Below are 15,511 nucleotides of genomic sequence, written 5' to 3' on the forward strand. Positions count from 1 at the left end.
GAACAAAGCACCTCTGAGGAAATTAGTTGACTTTTTCCCCTTCTTGCCAGTCTGTCTGACAGGAGGTGGGTTTTGGTGGGACCACGGAAAGTGACATCCCAGTTGGCAGCGCCCTCCCTGTACCTGTGGAAAGCCTTGATTAGTATACCTCACTATCTCTGTTTATACAGACGCGCAGGCGCAATTTTATTTAAAGAATATCAGACTTCCTGGGTTTTCAAACTGAAATTAGTAGGGTGGGGTTAGGGCTAAACACCTCATGCAAACTCTTTTCTGGCGTCCTTTGAAGCAGCACTTGGAAAGTGATTCCCACATGCCAGTGCCACAGGGAGCATCCCTCTGAGGGGGGAGAGGCTCGGGGGTCAACCCAGGGAAAGAGAGTAGCCAGCTGCACCCTTCCCCCTCTTCCTCTTCCTCCCAGCTATATCTTTTTTTCTCTTAAGTATCGGTCATTATTGTTTCTTAGCAACAGATGGGACAAAATTCTATGAGAGAAAGAAAGAAAAGGAATAACCCTAACCCCCAACACAGTCTTACCAGAATTTCCTTGCAGAGAAATTGCACCTAGTGCAGCAGGAGGCCAACTGAAATATCTTGCTCCTTCACTACTGTCCACAGAACCAATTCTGATGCTCATATATTCAGTCCTGTTCCAGACTGAGACCAGTGAAGTGCAACAGGTATTACTAAAAACAAAACCTTTGTATCATCTAGAATTACTTGAAGTTCTGAAAATCCATCAGTAATTAAAATTTTAGATTCAAGATGATTTCGCAATGAAGCGATACACGGGATAAATAAATAGATTCCACAACCTGGGGTAGTTATGAAGTGGGTATGTATGTCAGCGCCCGGCACAAGTGAGATAGCTCTCCAAAACTTGTGCCCTGAGCCTCAGTCTGACCCAGACCTTTATTCCCAAAGATGTTCCATATGCAATACATTGCACAACTTTTTCATGCATATTCAACCCCTGGCCCCGCCTGTCTTTGCCTCTCATGCTAAATAAGTCCACGCCCTTCTGGGCATGCATGGTTTGCTGTGGTGGTCATACGGGGGTCTCTCGGTGGTCCTGAGGCTGAAGATTGTGGTCTTCCTCATGACTGAACTTTTGAAGTTTTCCTCTCTGCGCGTGCGCTTTCGGTCCTGTGGTGTTTATCTGAGTACGTCTGTCAGTCTTGATAGGCTTGGAGACAGAGGAGCTTCTTTATCTGGGTTCTTTGCCTCTTCTGGTATTGTTCTTTATGCAAGAAGCTTCAGGATTTTGCATTTTCTTATACCCTTTGCACCAGGCAGAGGTTTCTTAAGTAAAAGGTTAAAATTTAATACATAACTCTACAAACTAAAGTATAAATGCTTAATTAATTTTGTTAACTTAAGTGAACTCTAAAAATCTCTATTTCAGCAACATCAACTATTACTAAACCCATCTTTTATTTCGGGAAAACAAACTACACGATCTGCAATTTAATTAAAGTGTGGCGCTTCATACTCAAATTTAAGTAAAAACAAAATTTAAATACTATGATAGACTGTTATAAATGAAAAATTATCCAGCCAAATTAAAAAAAAATAAAAAGAATGTATTTTAGCAATAGAGATCTAATTTAGCCAGCCACAAGGAAAAGGACAGTGCCGAGCCCAGGATCGGCGCTGGGTGCAAGACACAGAGATCAGCCTCAGCAGAGGTTTCACTCTATGCTCCCACCCCACCATCCTGGAACAAGCGATTTTTATAGGGAAAATTTTGCCTGAAGCCAGGATTTTGGCATTCAGTCCTTTGTTTCATTCAAAGTCCCATAAGTTGATGAGATTTCCTTCTCGGCGACAAGGCAGAACAATTCGAAGTCTGGTGTCATTGAAACCCTTGATGAAATTTACGGGAACACAGTATTCACGTGTCTCAGCCCGGGGGGATGTTCCTGATGTCCATCTTGGGTCGTTCACGCGATGATCAGCACCTGGCTGTCTCCATATCGCCTCAGATAAGGCTCATCTCCTGGCCAGTCACATCCCTTTGCTTGTAAATCGGGTTTCAACACACACCTGGTTTTGCCTGAGAAGGGGGGCTTCTAATGCCAAAGGGTACATTCTAACAACTATTTAATATTATATATATCATGCAAAAAAAATGGCGTGAATTATACCTGTTACATATAATAATCCCTCACCTTTTATATTAACCCATTAATTCGCGCCCTACTTATAATTTCTACTAGTTTCTATAGTTTTTATTTTATCTTACGGTTACAGAGCCTACAATGAGTTTGATATATATATTCTTTCCTTACTTCCCCATGTTCAAGTCCTCTCCCGGAATTTCGTGGTAGTATTTGTGTATCTGTTCTCTTCCCTTTATTTGTTTTTCAAATCTGGCTAGGGCTTCAGCTGCCCTGCTATGTGGTATCTCCTCTTCTAGTGTCATCAGTTTTGATACCTGGTTCGTTTTTCCTAGAGCGGATTCTGGATCTTTGGGTAATGCTGCCATCTGCATCCCCTGTACTACTGAGTGTATGAGCCTTATGAAACAGGGGATGAGACAGGGTAGGAATATGACCCCTGCCACCGAGCATGAAATGAAGAAAATTACCTTTTTCCACCAGGCCCCGTCGAACAAATGGTCCCACCACAATGACTGGAGCAGGGAGTTCCACTTTTGTACCGGGACATGGGCTACTCGTTTAATCTCTGTGGCCAGGTCTCTAATAGTCTCCCCATAATCATCTATCTCCACACAGCACTGACATTCGTTAAATTTCCCACAGACACCCCCTTCCTCGGCTAGTAAGTAATTGAGGGCTATCCTGTTTTGGTACACAAAGGCCCTCATCTGAGAGTGTAGCTTGGATAATAATTCAAGGGCATCTGAGGTCTGATTGGATACGATCTCTACCACAGCCTGCAGTCTTATTAAGCGGTTCAGCAAATAGATGGGGGTCCTATATCCCCATGACTCATCCTGTGCCCATGTTGCTGGATCATAGTATTCAATAATTCTTTCAGCAAGCCATTCGTCTTCCCCCCAAGTTTGTCCCCCACCAATGAGAGGGAATTTTTCCTTTAAGCTTCTCCTCTCCCGATTTAGAGATTCATACAAGGGGGCCCCCAGTGAGTTGCTTTCTGACCTGGGTAAAGTGAAGAAAACAGGTCTGATTAGTCCTACAGTGCAGGATCCCTTCCAGCGCTGAGGTAACTCGCTGTAGGCCTTTTTCCCACAGATCCAGTACAACCCATTTGGTGCTTTCCATCTATTCCTTATGTTCTCCGGTTCATCCCAGTACTTACTTAACTCGCTGATTGACTGGTATGGGTTAGCTCCAGGGCTTTTGTTCCAGCAAAGCCCGATTTTATCACTCCATTCGCACTTACCCTTTTTCTTCTGTCTCCAATATCCAGTAGGGTTTTCGGGCTGCCAGGTCTTAATTTTGCTGGTAGAGTTAATGGTTAAAGTGTATATGCACGGAGTGTAGCCTACAACTTCTGAGTATTCTCTACCTTCTCTGCTGACACAGAAAGTTCCAATTACCTGTTTATCCAGCACCCATCCCTCTGGTCTTTGAATTATTTTGGGGGTCCAGTTGGCCTTCCACTTCAATAGTTGTTCAGGAGTCAAACCCTTGGTCTTCCAAGGCCATTTCTCAGCAGATTTTAGCCCCCCACAGATCCAGCAATTCAACAACCCTAGTTCCGTGACAATTTCCTGCATCAGATCCACAAATAGATTCTGATCTGAAGCAGGTAATCCCCATTTTGTGTATTGTTTTTCCAATTGGTCATATTGCTCACTTAGAGTTTTCAATCTTTCCTGTTCCACCCTCTTTTTTCTCATTTCAGCCTCCTGTCTTTTTATCTCTTGCATTACCTGTTTCATCCTATTTTCTGGGTCCATTCCCTCTTTGTCCTTTGTGAAGCAGAATATCTTGTCATACTGTAAACAAACCCTGTTGTCCTGGTCCTCTAAAAGGTCCAGGATAATTGGCTCAGTTTTTAGAGGTATCCTATTTTCATACTTCAGATTATTTCCCACCCAGTAGGTTTTTTCCCCCATCACACACATACCTAGTTCATCGGGGTTATAACACACTGAATTACCTTGAAAGTAAGCAACAAAAACTGACTCTTGCTTCCCACCAATCTATACAGTACGATTACATTTGCTACAGGCTGGGATGGAAATTTCCCCTGGGCTCCTTCGGTGCGATTTATGTGCTGACTGTCCATTTTCGAGGTATTTTAATTTTTCCTTGAATTTATATGCTCCCTGTTGAGTGTTAATTTTAGAACAAGGTTTATTAGGCTTACCTTTACTGCAGTTCCATGGGGTCAGGGGCACTGGACCTCCTGGGTACCTGCAACCGGATTCCCCTGTTTCAGTGTTAGGAAGGTTACTGAAGCATGTGACTAGACTCAGGCTCATCAGGATTACTCCCACTGCTAGGATTCCTCTGCCATTCCCTGCGCCCACTGGGGTGCCTCCAGCAGCGGGGTAGACCATCTTCTTGGCAGCAGGAATCTTCGTCAGTGGTTTCGCACCAAGACCGAGCTGCATACTTTCGCTTAAAGGTGCCCCACCAGCGTAATTCAACAGGATCTGCACTGCAGGGTACCTTGTTCAACCTATGGCACTCAACAGTAATGATTTGAGCTCTTGTTTGTAATTTCCCCCTCAATCCGCTCTGATATAGACGAAACCAAATTATTGAATCCAATTGAATCAGTCTCAGCCTGGTGGCCAATACCAGAAAATGGCTAGTCAGGTTTTGTTCTTGTTTAAAGCACTTTGCACACAGCCCACTAGGTCTTATTCCTCTCCCGACAGTGAACAACCCACTTCTTATAACAGTATTCGCGAATGAAATATGCAAAGGGGTAACAGTTACAATCTGGTACAGAACATCTGACCAAGTTACTCCCGGTCATTTACTAGGCCAGCGCAAAGTTATCTTCAAATCTCCAGGGGAGGAGGTAACTTTCCACTCCGGGGCTCAGTCCTGAAGGTCAATTTTCTTCACCCTTGACGCATGTGTCCACCCCTTCTCTGCAGTGCATATAGCAGTGTCTGTAGTTAAAAGGACAATATAGGGTCCCTCCCAGTGAGAGGATAGTGGAACTTCCTTCCATGTTTTTATGAGAACCCTGTCCCCAGGCTGTATCTTATGCATCGAGAAGCCAAGGGGGCTGTGCTGCATGATTACACCCTGCTTTCGCAATTCCTCGAGATTCTTATTTAATGTTATCAGGTATGGTTGTATTTGCCCATCTTCTAATCTTGGATGCCCTACAGGCATACCATGAGTATAAGGCATCCCCATATAACATTTCAAAAGGTGAAAGCCCCGTTTCGGAATGAGGCATAGTTCTTATGTTTAATAAGGCCAATGAGAGACATTTTATCCATGACATTTTTGTTTCTAGCATTAGTTTGGCTAGTTGGGCCTTTAATGTTTGATTCATCCTTTCCACTTGCCCAGAACTCTGAGAGTGCCACGGGGTGTGATAATCCCATCTGATACCTAAGGTATCTGCCAATTGCTTAATAATTTTTGAAGTAAAATGTGTTCCTTGGTCCGAATCAATGTAGCTTGCTAACCCATATCGAGGTATAATTTCCTCCAATAAGAACTTTGATACTGTCTGGGCTGTAGCCCTGGAGCTTGGAAAAGCCTCCATCCAGTGGGTTAGTTTGTCTACTATGACTAGTAAAAATTTGTATCTCCCAACCTTAGGTAGATCAGTGAAATCTACCTGGATTCTTTCAAAAGGTTGGTAAGCTGCTGGGCGACTCCCTGATGTTAGTTTCTGGGAGTTTGCCCTATTTATTTTTTTGCAGATTATGTACTCCTGTACCTCTTGCTTAGCCAGTTCATATATCCCTTTACAGCCAAAGAATCTCAGGAATTGCTCGGCTAGTGCTTGGGCCCCCCAGTGTGTTTGTTGGTGTAATCTCCTTAGAATCTTCCTAGTGTATTCTTTCAATAATAATTCCCTCCCGTCTGGCAACTTCCACTTACCTCCTTCCAGACGCCCCCCCAATCTTCTGATAATCTTCTATCTCCTTTTTGGAGGGTTGGGGGGGCGGTTCCTGGGTTTCCTCCCTTTCAACCTCCAGGATACTTACCTTTAACAAAGCTGCACTTTTTGCTTCTTTGTCGGCTAAGTTGTTCCCCCAAGTTCGGAAGTGCATCCCAGCTTGGTGTCCTTTTACATGGACTACAGCAACTGCCTTTGGCCCTCTGATAGCTTTTAATATTTGTTTAATTATTTCTTCATGAATTAGCCCCTTTCCCCGGGTATTTAGCAGTCCCCTTTCTTCCCAAATTTTCCCAAAGGTATGTACTACCCCAAATGCGTACTTGGAATCAGTGAAAATCGTCCCCTTTTCCCTTCAAGTCCAAGCAATGCCCTGTATACGGCATATAGCTCACAGGCTTGAGCCGACCATCCTGCATTCAGGGGTCTGGACTCTGTCACTTTTCCCGTTTGCCCATCAATTACCGCATATCCCGACTTTCTTTTGCCTTCTATTACCCTTGCAGAACCATCCACAAACCATTTTTCCCCTTCCTTGAGCTCTTCTTCCTCTAAATCCGGTCTTATTTTGGTTTGTAGCTCCACCATCTCAACACAATCATAAGACAGGTCACCTGGAGTGTCCCCAAATAGGAATTGGGCTGGGTTTTGTGCCGGGGTGGTTTTTAGCTCCAAGTTGTGGGAATGAATTAAAATGGCTTCGTATTTCAGAAGCCTAACATCTGTCAGCCACTTGTCAGCTTTTTGCTGTAAAATGCTCCTTACATTGTGGGGGGAGTAGATGGTCAATGAAGCCCCAAATGTTACCTTTTTGGCTTCTTCTACCAATATTGCCACGGCCACAATTGCTTGTAAGCAAGTGGGCCACGCCCTGCTGACAGGATCCAGGAGCTTGGATAGGTATCCAACCGGTTTCTTGGCCCCTGCCCAGTCCTGAGTTAAAAATCCATGGGCAGTATGATTGCTAACATCTACAGAAAGCTGAAAGGGCCTTTTTATATCAGGGAGACTCAATACAGGGGCTGCCATACGGGTCTCCTTTAATTCCCTGAAGCTTTCTTCATCTTGTTCAGTCCATTTGAGCCTATCTGTGGTAAGTTTGTCATAGAGAAACCTTACCTTTTCACTGTATCCTTCAATCCATTGCCTACAATAACCCAAAAGTCCCAGCAACTGCCTAAACTCCCTTTTTGTTTTCGGGGGAGGCAGTGCAATTATTCCGGCCACCCGGTCTGGATCGAATTTCTTTTTCCCTTTTGTTAACCAGTGCTCTAAGTACTTTGGGCTCTGTGAATTGTAATTTGGACTTTGATACCTTCAACCCCCGTTTTCCCAGGAAATTCAATAAAGCTATAGTTCCCATTCGTACCTCCTCTTCATTAGAACCAGCTACCAATAAATCATCTACATATTGTAACAGTTTGGTCCCATGAATTGGCACAAATTCACTAAGCAGTCTTTCAAGGGCTTGACCAAAAAGATTAGGTGAATCCACAAACCCTTGAGGGAGGGAAGTCCACCTCAATTGCTGTTTTCTTTGTGTGTCCGGGTCCTCCCATTGGAAGGCAAAGAAATCCCGGCTCCCCTCGGCTAGGGGGCAAGTCCAGAAGGCGTCTTTCAAGTCAATCACACTATACCATATATCTTCCAGGGACATATTATTCAATAAAGTATATGGATTAGAGACCGTGGGAAATAAGGTTTTTGTTCTTAGATTTACTGCTCTTAAATCTTGTACCAATCAGTAACTACCATCCAGTTTCTGAACTGCCAGGATAGGTGTATTATGTCTTGACATGCAAGGTTCTAATGTGCCTCTCTTTATTAAATCCTCAATTATTGGTTTCAATCCCTTTCTTCCCTCTAAAGGGATGGGATATTGTTTGATCCTTATGGGATCTTCTGGTCTCTCAATTTTGATGTGAATTGGTTCCATGTTTAATTTTCCAGCTTCCCCCGGAGTGTGCCAAACCCTGGGATCAATCTTTTCCTCATCCTCGGTGGTCAGCTTATATAAACTTACCATGAGTCTTGAGTCCTTCGTAATTATGCTTATTCCTAGCATTACAATCAGGTCTCTTCCCAGTAAATTGTATTCTGTTTCTTCTACTAATAAGATGTCCCTCACACAGATTTTATTCTCAGATTATATTTCTACATCCCTTAAGACAGGGACTTGAAAGGATTCCCCTTTTGCCCCAATTATGGTCATAGAATCCTTACCTTTTGTGCACCCGGGAGGTAGTTGCTGGACTGTGGTTCTTTCTGCTCCTGAATCAACCAAAAAAATCAACTCCTGCTTTTGGGGTCCAACCTTTAATTTTATCAAGGGCTCTCCAGATGTTCATGACCCCAAATTATAGAGCCCCTGACACCTCTAATCCTCCTGAAAAATCATTTCATCTTTCATCCTTTTTTTACAGTCCCTCTTGAGGTGTCCTCTTTTCTTACAGTAAAAGCATTCGGGGCACTTACCTGTTTGTCCTACCATGGTGTAGGTCCCGGCTTTTCCTGGGGCTTTCGAGCCTGTGCCGGCTTTCCCATTGTTTGGACTTGCTCTTGTTTGTTTGCTTCCCTGACTGCTGCTACCAATACCTTGGCTTGTATCTTTTGTTTCTCCTCATCCCTCCTCATATATACCTTTTGCCCTTCTTTTAACAATTCTTGTAGGCTTTTCTCTTGCCAATTATCTATTTTCTCCAATTTTCTCCTAATGTCCTCCCATGATTTTGCAACGAATTGCATTTTTAAAAGGATTCCCCCTACAGGGGATTCGGGATCAGTACCTGAGTACATTTGAAGGCTTTTCCTGAGCCTTTCCAACCATTCCGTGGGAGTTTCGTCCTTCCCTTGACACTCCCCTAGTGCTTTACTAATATTTTGTCCTTTGGGGACTGCTCCCCAGATACCTTGTATTACCACGTTTCTTAGTCCAATCATTTTGGCCCAATCCTCCTCTGCCTGAGCGTTCCATGATGGTCTTTGTTCTGGCCACTTCTCCGCCCCGCTCCCTCCCTGGGGGTTTCTGAATTCCCAATCCTTGATGGCAGCCTGCCTTATCATATCTCGTTCCTCTGCATTAAACAAGGATCTTAATATGGCTGAGATATCATCGTATGAGTATATACTATTTCCCAAGAATTCATCCAACCTCTCCGCCACCCCCAACGGGTCATCCATTAGTTTCTCCATCTCCTTTTTAAAAGCCCTTACATCCCACATATTGATGGGAACGTTTACAAATCTGATGACTCTGGGGGCGGTTGGGATTTCCCTTAAAGGGTATAGATTAGGTCTGTCCCTTTCATCATCACTATCCTCCGTATTTTCTCTCCTTGCTTTACGCCGAGTTCTACTGGTGGGAGGAGATGAGTTTTCCCCAGTGTGAAGCGGCTGTGTGTGTGTGTCCCCATGTTGTGTGGGGAGGGGGGGTTGAGAAGGTCCCGGTGCGTCTGCAGCCAGTATTTGGGCATTAGGTGGCAATGCAGACTGAGCTGGAGGTGCTGTTGGTGGGGTGGCCGGGACCTGTGCTTGTGATGGAGGAACTTGGTATGGGGGTGGTAGGTTTTCCAGGGGTTCCCAAGTTTTACCTGAACTTACCTTGCTGCCAGAAGTCTTAATAGGGAACAGCCACACGCTAGCATATTCCCACAGCCTGGCATACCCCAGCTCCTCATCATCCCACTCCCCTTCTTCGTATAAGTGTTCAGAGAGTGCTTGGCAAAACTTACTTTCAAAGGTACCAAAAATGGGCCAGTATAGGAATATTCCAATTTCCCTGTTTCCCCATACTTCTACACAGTAGTGTATCATTTTTTCTTTGGACTTCCTCCGCCTCAAGGAGCAGTCTTCCCAGTGTTCTAACATCCAGCCCAAGGGACTTTCCCTCAGAATTTCGGGCAACCCGTCCTTTTTCCCTCCTCCCGATTTATTTTTCCCTGATTTTAAGTTCTTACCTTTTTCGGATTTAGAACTCTTCTCTTGAGTTCTCCCCTGGACTTTACTGTTCCTTTGTCCCATGTTTAAAATTTTTCTTTACCGTGTTTCCGAGTCAGTGTCTGCAAGCCGTTCCAAGAAGTCAGTTACTCACGTGCTAAATGTATACTCCAGTCCTGTCCCGGACCAAGTCTTAACTCCAGTCCTGTCCCAGACCAAGTCTTACCAAATGTTTTAAACCGGTCTGTCCCAGACTGAGCCTTGCCAACTTAGTAGCCGCACAGTGAACCTCTCTGTGGGTTTTCAGTTGGAAGAAGGGTGAGCTCTCTTTTACCTGTTTCCCTGGACTCTCCGAGTCCAGAAGTCGGTGAGGTTTACCAATTTCTCGAACCCACGAGAACGTACCTTCCCTCTCCCGACCTGTCTGTGAGTGGATCCCCATAACTCCCCCGAGTTTCAGGTCGTATGCATGTTGTGAGTGTACCCGAGTTCTTTCGCTTCCCCCATGGCCGACCACTTCCCTTGTGGGATAGTGAAACTGCGGTTTATTGGGGTCCACTCTCGCCCTGTGACGAGGTCACGTCTCACACACACACCCACTCACGCCTCACGCAACCACGCAATACTTACGGCTCCTTTTCCCGCATGGATTCTTCATGCACATTGATTTTATGAGTGAAAAAATTTCTGCTGCAGCCTCGGAGACTTAGGCTCTGAGCCCACCTTTCTTTTTCCTTACCATGGCTTTTGCGGCTTTTCGTAATCCAGTTGGTTCCATGGGATTCCTCCTTCCCGTCCGGCCACTGAACTCAGCGAGGCGCCACCCGGATCGAGGATAGGGAACCCCCTGGATACCCCAAACCGGATCACATCAGGGTCACCAAGATTGTTATAAATGAAAAATGATCCAGCCAAATTTAAAAAAAAATAAAAAGAATGTATTTTAGCAATAGAGATCTAACTTAGCCAGCCACAAGGAAAAGGACAGTGCCGAGCCCGGGATCGGCGCTGGGTGCAAGACACAGAGATCAGCCTCAGCAGAGGTTTCACTCTATGCTCCCACCCCACCATCCTGGAACAAGCGATTTTTATAGGGAAAATTTTGCCTGAAGCCAGGATTTTGGCATTCAGTCCTTTGTTTCATTCAAAGTCCCATAAGTTGATGAGATTTCCTTCTCGGCGACAAGGCAGAACAATTCGAAGTCTGGTGTCATTGAAACCCTTGATGAAATTTACGGGAACACAGTATTCACGTGTCTCAGCCCGGGGGGATGTTCCTGATGTCCATCTTGGGTCGTTCACGCGATGATCAGCACCTGGCTGTCTCCATATCGCCTCAGATAAGGCTCATCTCCTGGCCAGCCACATCCCTTTGCTTGTAAATCGGGTTTCAACATACACCTGGTTTTGCCTGAGAAGGGGGGCTTCTAATGCCAAAGGGTACATTCTAACAACTATTTAATATTATATATATCATGCAAAAAAAAAAGGCGTGAATTATACCTATTACATATAACATAGACTATGCTGGGAAATCTGTACTTCTGAAAAATCTGTTTAGATTTAATATTTTCTACATTATTTATGAAAAAAATATTATTACACAAAACTTTACATGAGCAATTTATAGGTAAATTTGTTTAACCTGCTTTATCTTACTCTTATTTCAAACTCTTTTTCTTGTCTGTACTTTGTAGTTGTTTTCCCTCTCCTCTTAGAAGAGAAACAAATGAGACAAAATCACTTTTACGAATAGAAGACCTCCATACATAGCTCCCACCTCTACTTGGGATACACTAAAAGGTTCTAAGTGGTGGACAGCAGTGTTTACTCTCTTCCTTCTCAGGTACCGCTATAGGCATGGACTAGAATGGAAGACATAGTCTCAAGTGTCTTAAACAGATTTGTCTTAATACTTTTGTCATACATTATTGCCTATTACTCTAATGAGAGATGAAAGAATTAAAAGAAAACCAGCAAAGTTGCCATTTGAAAGAAAGTCAGCAAAGTGTTGTGTTTCCAAATATTTAAGATAGACAGAAATCCACTGTACCTTAATCCTGGCAAAGAGGTGGCTATAGCTGTGAGGAGCACAACAAAAAATTTCTCTTTTAAAGACCTCAGCAAACATATTCGCCTTGCACTCTGAGAACAGCCTGTATGGAGGAACATCAAGATTGAAACTAAAAACCTTTCTTGCTTTACATAACTTCCCTGCAATTTCTGCATTAGGAAAATAAACTGTGTAGTGTTTTCTTTCAAAATTGTAAAATATGTTCATAAGACTGAAAAAGTTTTAGTTGTAATAGCTTTTATTAATTGTTTTACTACAAAAGGTAATAGCACCATTTGATTAACCTGGCCACAAGAAGTCTTTTTTCTTTTTCCACCTGGAAAACAAGAGAAGATAAAATAGAGGAGTAATTTCTAATAGCAATAGCAGTATCCTACATACACAAATACCTTACTGGTTAATCTGCAGACTGCAGGAAACTGTGTGACATACTTTGTTGTGTGGTTTGGGAAAGGTAGAGGTCACTGCTGTAAGGCTGCTGAAGCAATCTGAAAAGAAAAATCTGGCAAAGTAAATAAAAATCTAAACTGAATTAAAAAAAAATTCCACTCAGAAGAGAACTAGAAAGATAATAGCAGGATGTCTACAGACGTGAGCAGCTATTGCTTCCAGAGGAAGAACTGAATAATTTCATTATAACATTATAATAGTTTCATTATAAACAGACAAAACAGAATTGACAATAAACACATACACATCCCCTCTTCCAACATCCAGTGTTGATGAACCATGTGGCATCTTAAAAGGAAAAACTAGAAGGAGAGAACTGTATGGTCAAAAGTCTGATGCTAGGCGTATTGGTTTCATGCATTTATGTAATCCTTTTTTAAGAACTATTGAAGAGGTTATAAACAAGTTGATAACAAACAACATTTTTCCCAAGTTTGTTAGGAATTTTACTCAAGTATAACTTTTACTCAGATTTGACATCAAAGTCACCTAATGGAATATCCTTCTAGTCTGTAACTTGAAATGCCTGGATGAAGGACAAATACTGATACTTACAAGACTCACCCTCTTTATCAAACATTGCAATAACATTATTTTGCAATTATTGTGTAAAGCCAGAAAAAAAATTTCTTTTTTATATTATATCACTTTTCCCACTATGTTCTAGAGACAAATTTCCGAAGTCTGAATTAAGAATATAGTTATACTTAACATTAAGAGAGCAAAATATAAAGAATTTTGATTAGAATCCAGTCTTTCAGTCTATCAGTATTCTGAATTTACGTAGAAGCTGTCCAATTGAATTTGGTAGGATTATGGATGTGTCAGCTTCTTGTTCTTATTACTAGATTAGTATATTAGTAATCATACTAAGATTTCTAAAAAGCCAGACAAGAGCTAAGCAATATGAGATTATTTTCCTGAGAAGTTTAATATATTGTCTGCTGTAGCTGATCACATACATGATTAGAAAGCCTAGCAGGAGATTTTAAACATGCCATGGATAAACTATTAAATTCCTATCAAAGACATTGGAAAGCTGCTTATTTATTTCAACTAGCCTTGGAATGGGACTGAAATCTTGTTTATGCCTGAGACCTTTCTTATGCTTTCTTGATTTGAATACAGGTAGGTTCTTTAACAGCTACACTGGGAGCCTAATTAGACATTGGATGAGGAAAATACACATGCACAATAGGAAGAGAGTTGTGCCACCTTGTGAAACAACACCGTGGTTGCAGTGAGATGGTTTCTGGCAGCATTTCTTTACAATTCAAACCATCACATAATGTCTTCAGGCCAAGTTATTATTACACTATTTTATTTTATACCTTTTATTAGAAAAATACTTTAAAAGAAACAACTTTTCTACTTGCTTTCTGATTTATTTCCTGAAAAATGCTGTCACAGTTTTGAAAAAATTATCTTTTACCTGCTTATTTCTGTCCTATGTAGCTGCAATACTTTGTGCAAAGAGTAGGTATCTCTTAATACAATAATTTTTTTCCCAAATAATTCTATCTCTGTCAAAATTAATAACAAATTTGTAGAATGTATTTTCTTCAGAGAATCTAGAATTTTGAGAGGAAACCCATACAAGCAAACAAATAAACAAATCTTCTAAGAGGCATAAGGGATTTCAGAAGGAAAAAGTTGGATTTTTGGTTTTATCTTTCTATGATTGCATTCAAAATTTTTTTAAAAATTAAAACAACTTAAAAAAAAACACTTTTTAGATTTAAAATATATATTTCTGTGAGTAAAAATGCATGCATGAAATATCAGCCATGAAATCCATTCAACAAATTTCTACAACAACACAGTTGCTCTGTTTTAAAAATACATCATATAAAATATATACATCATAATTTTACTAGCATTTTTACTTATAATACAAATAGGAGATTTGATTAGTAATGTTGCAAACCTACACTTGGTTGAAGAGAACCCCACAGCTGAAGAAGGAATCATCCCTGATTTCCATTCTATCATTTCATTTGTTCAATAAGCAGTTTGTGGCATATTTTCTCTACTCAGTTACGCAGTACATGGTGGCCCAATTCAGCAGAATATATTCTTTTTAGCATGGAAGCTATCCTTATGGAACTAGGGCAGTTAAACTAGAAGTTTCAAAACAAAAATTATAAAAGGTTAACTTTGTACATAAAATAAATACAGCACCACAATATTTTGCTTTAGAATGGCTATATTTTAAGAGATGCTACAAAGTAAAAGTACAGGTTTGTATTTAAATGCACTGTCCCCAAATCACTAATGTGGGAATTCAAGCTTGTTGTGATTATAGAAATAGAGTGCTTGAAATTAAATTTTTTTTCAATGTATTTTTACTCTTAAAAATGGCCATAGTAAAGCGAGAAACTATGAAATTCAATTTGTGACTTATATGCATTTAGCAACTTAACATTCTCAGGGCAATGGCATCAAGCGTGAACTCTGGCAAATTTGCTTTGCAAAATCCAGTTGCTTACATAGCTACTTGTATTTCATGCAACATTTGCAAAGGAAAAGTTTGCTTGGTGGGGAACTGGCATTTACAACACTGATGAGCATCAGCATGTAACAAATTGCAGAAAATATCCAGGACTTAGGACTGTTTATCATTTTAGATTGTGGTCTTCAGGTAAGAATAAAGAAAATTTACAAATTTACAGTCTCATGCCACAAGTTTCTAAGATAAATTTTCTCATGGGTAAGCTTCTGAAATTTCAGATGATCATAAGACAAATATGGATTAATTTCTCTGATGATAAAATAAGCATATATGTCTTACTCTCTTTTGTATAATCCTAACTATGGTTGTCTCCAAGAATTGTGTCTATGCAAAATCTAGCTAAAGTAAAAAAAGGCTTTGGATTTTAAAGTTAGGCAAGTTAGTCAGGCTCCTGTCCCACATGGGAACCCATCCTTCCAGGCTTGAAGATGCAAGGTTGATGACAGCAGGCTGCTCCCAATGAATTCTCATTTCATTTATATTAAGGAGCAATTTTATATGCCTTGTGC

This window comes from Vidua macroura, chromosome Z (genome assembly GCF_024509145.1).
Source record: "Vidua macroura isolate BioBank_ID:100142 chromosome Z, ASM2450914v1, whole genome shotgun sequence".
Taxonomy (NCBI): domain Eukaryota; kingdom Metazoa; phylum Chordata; class Aves; order Passeriformes; family Viduidae; genus Vidua; species Vidua macroura.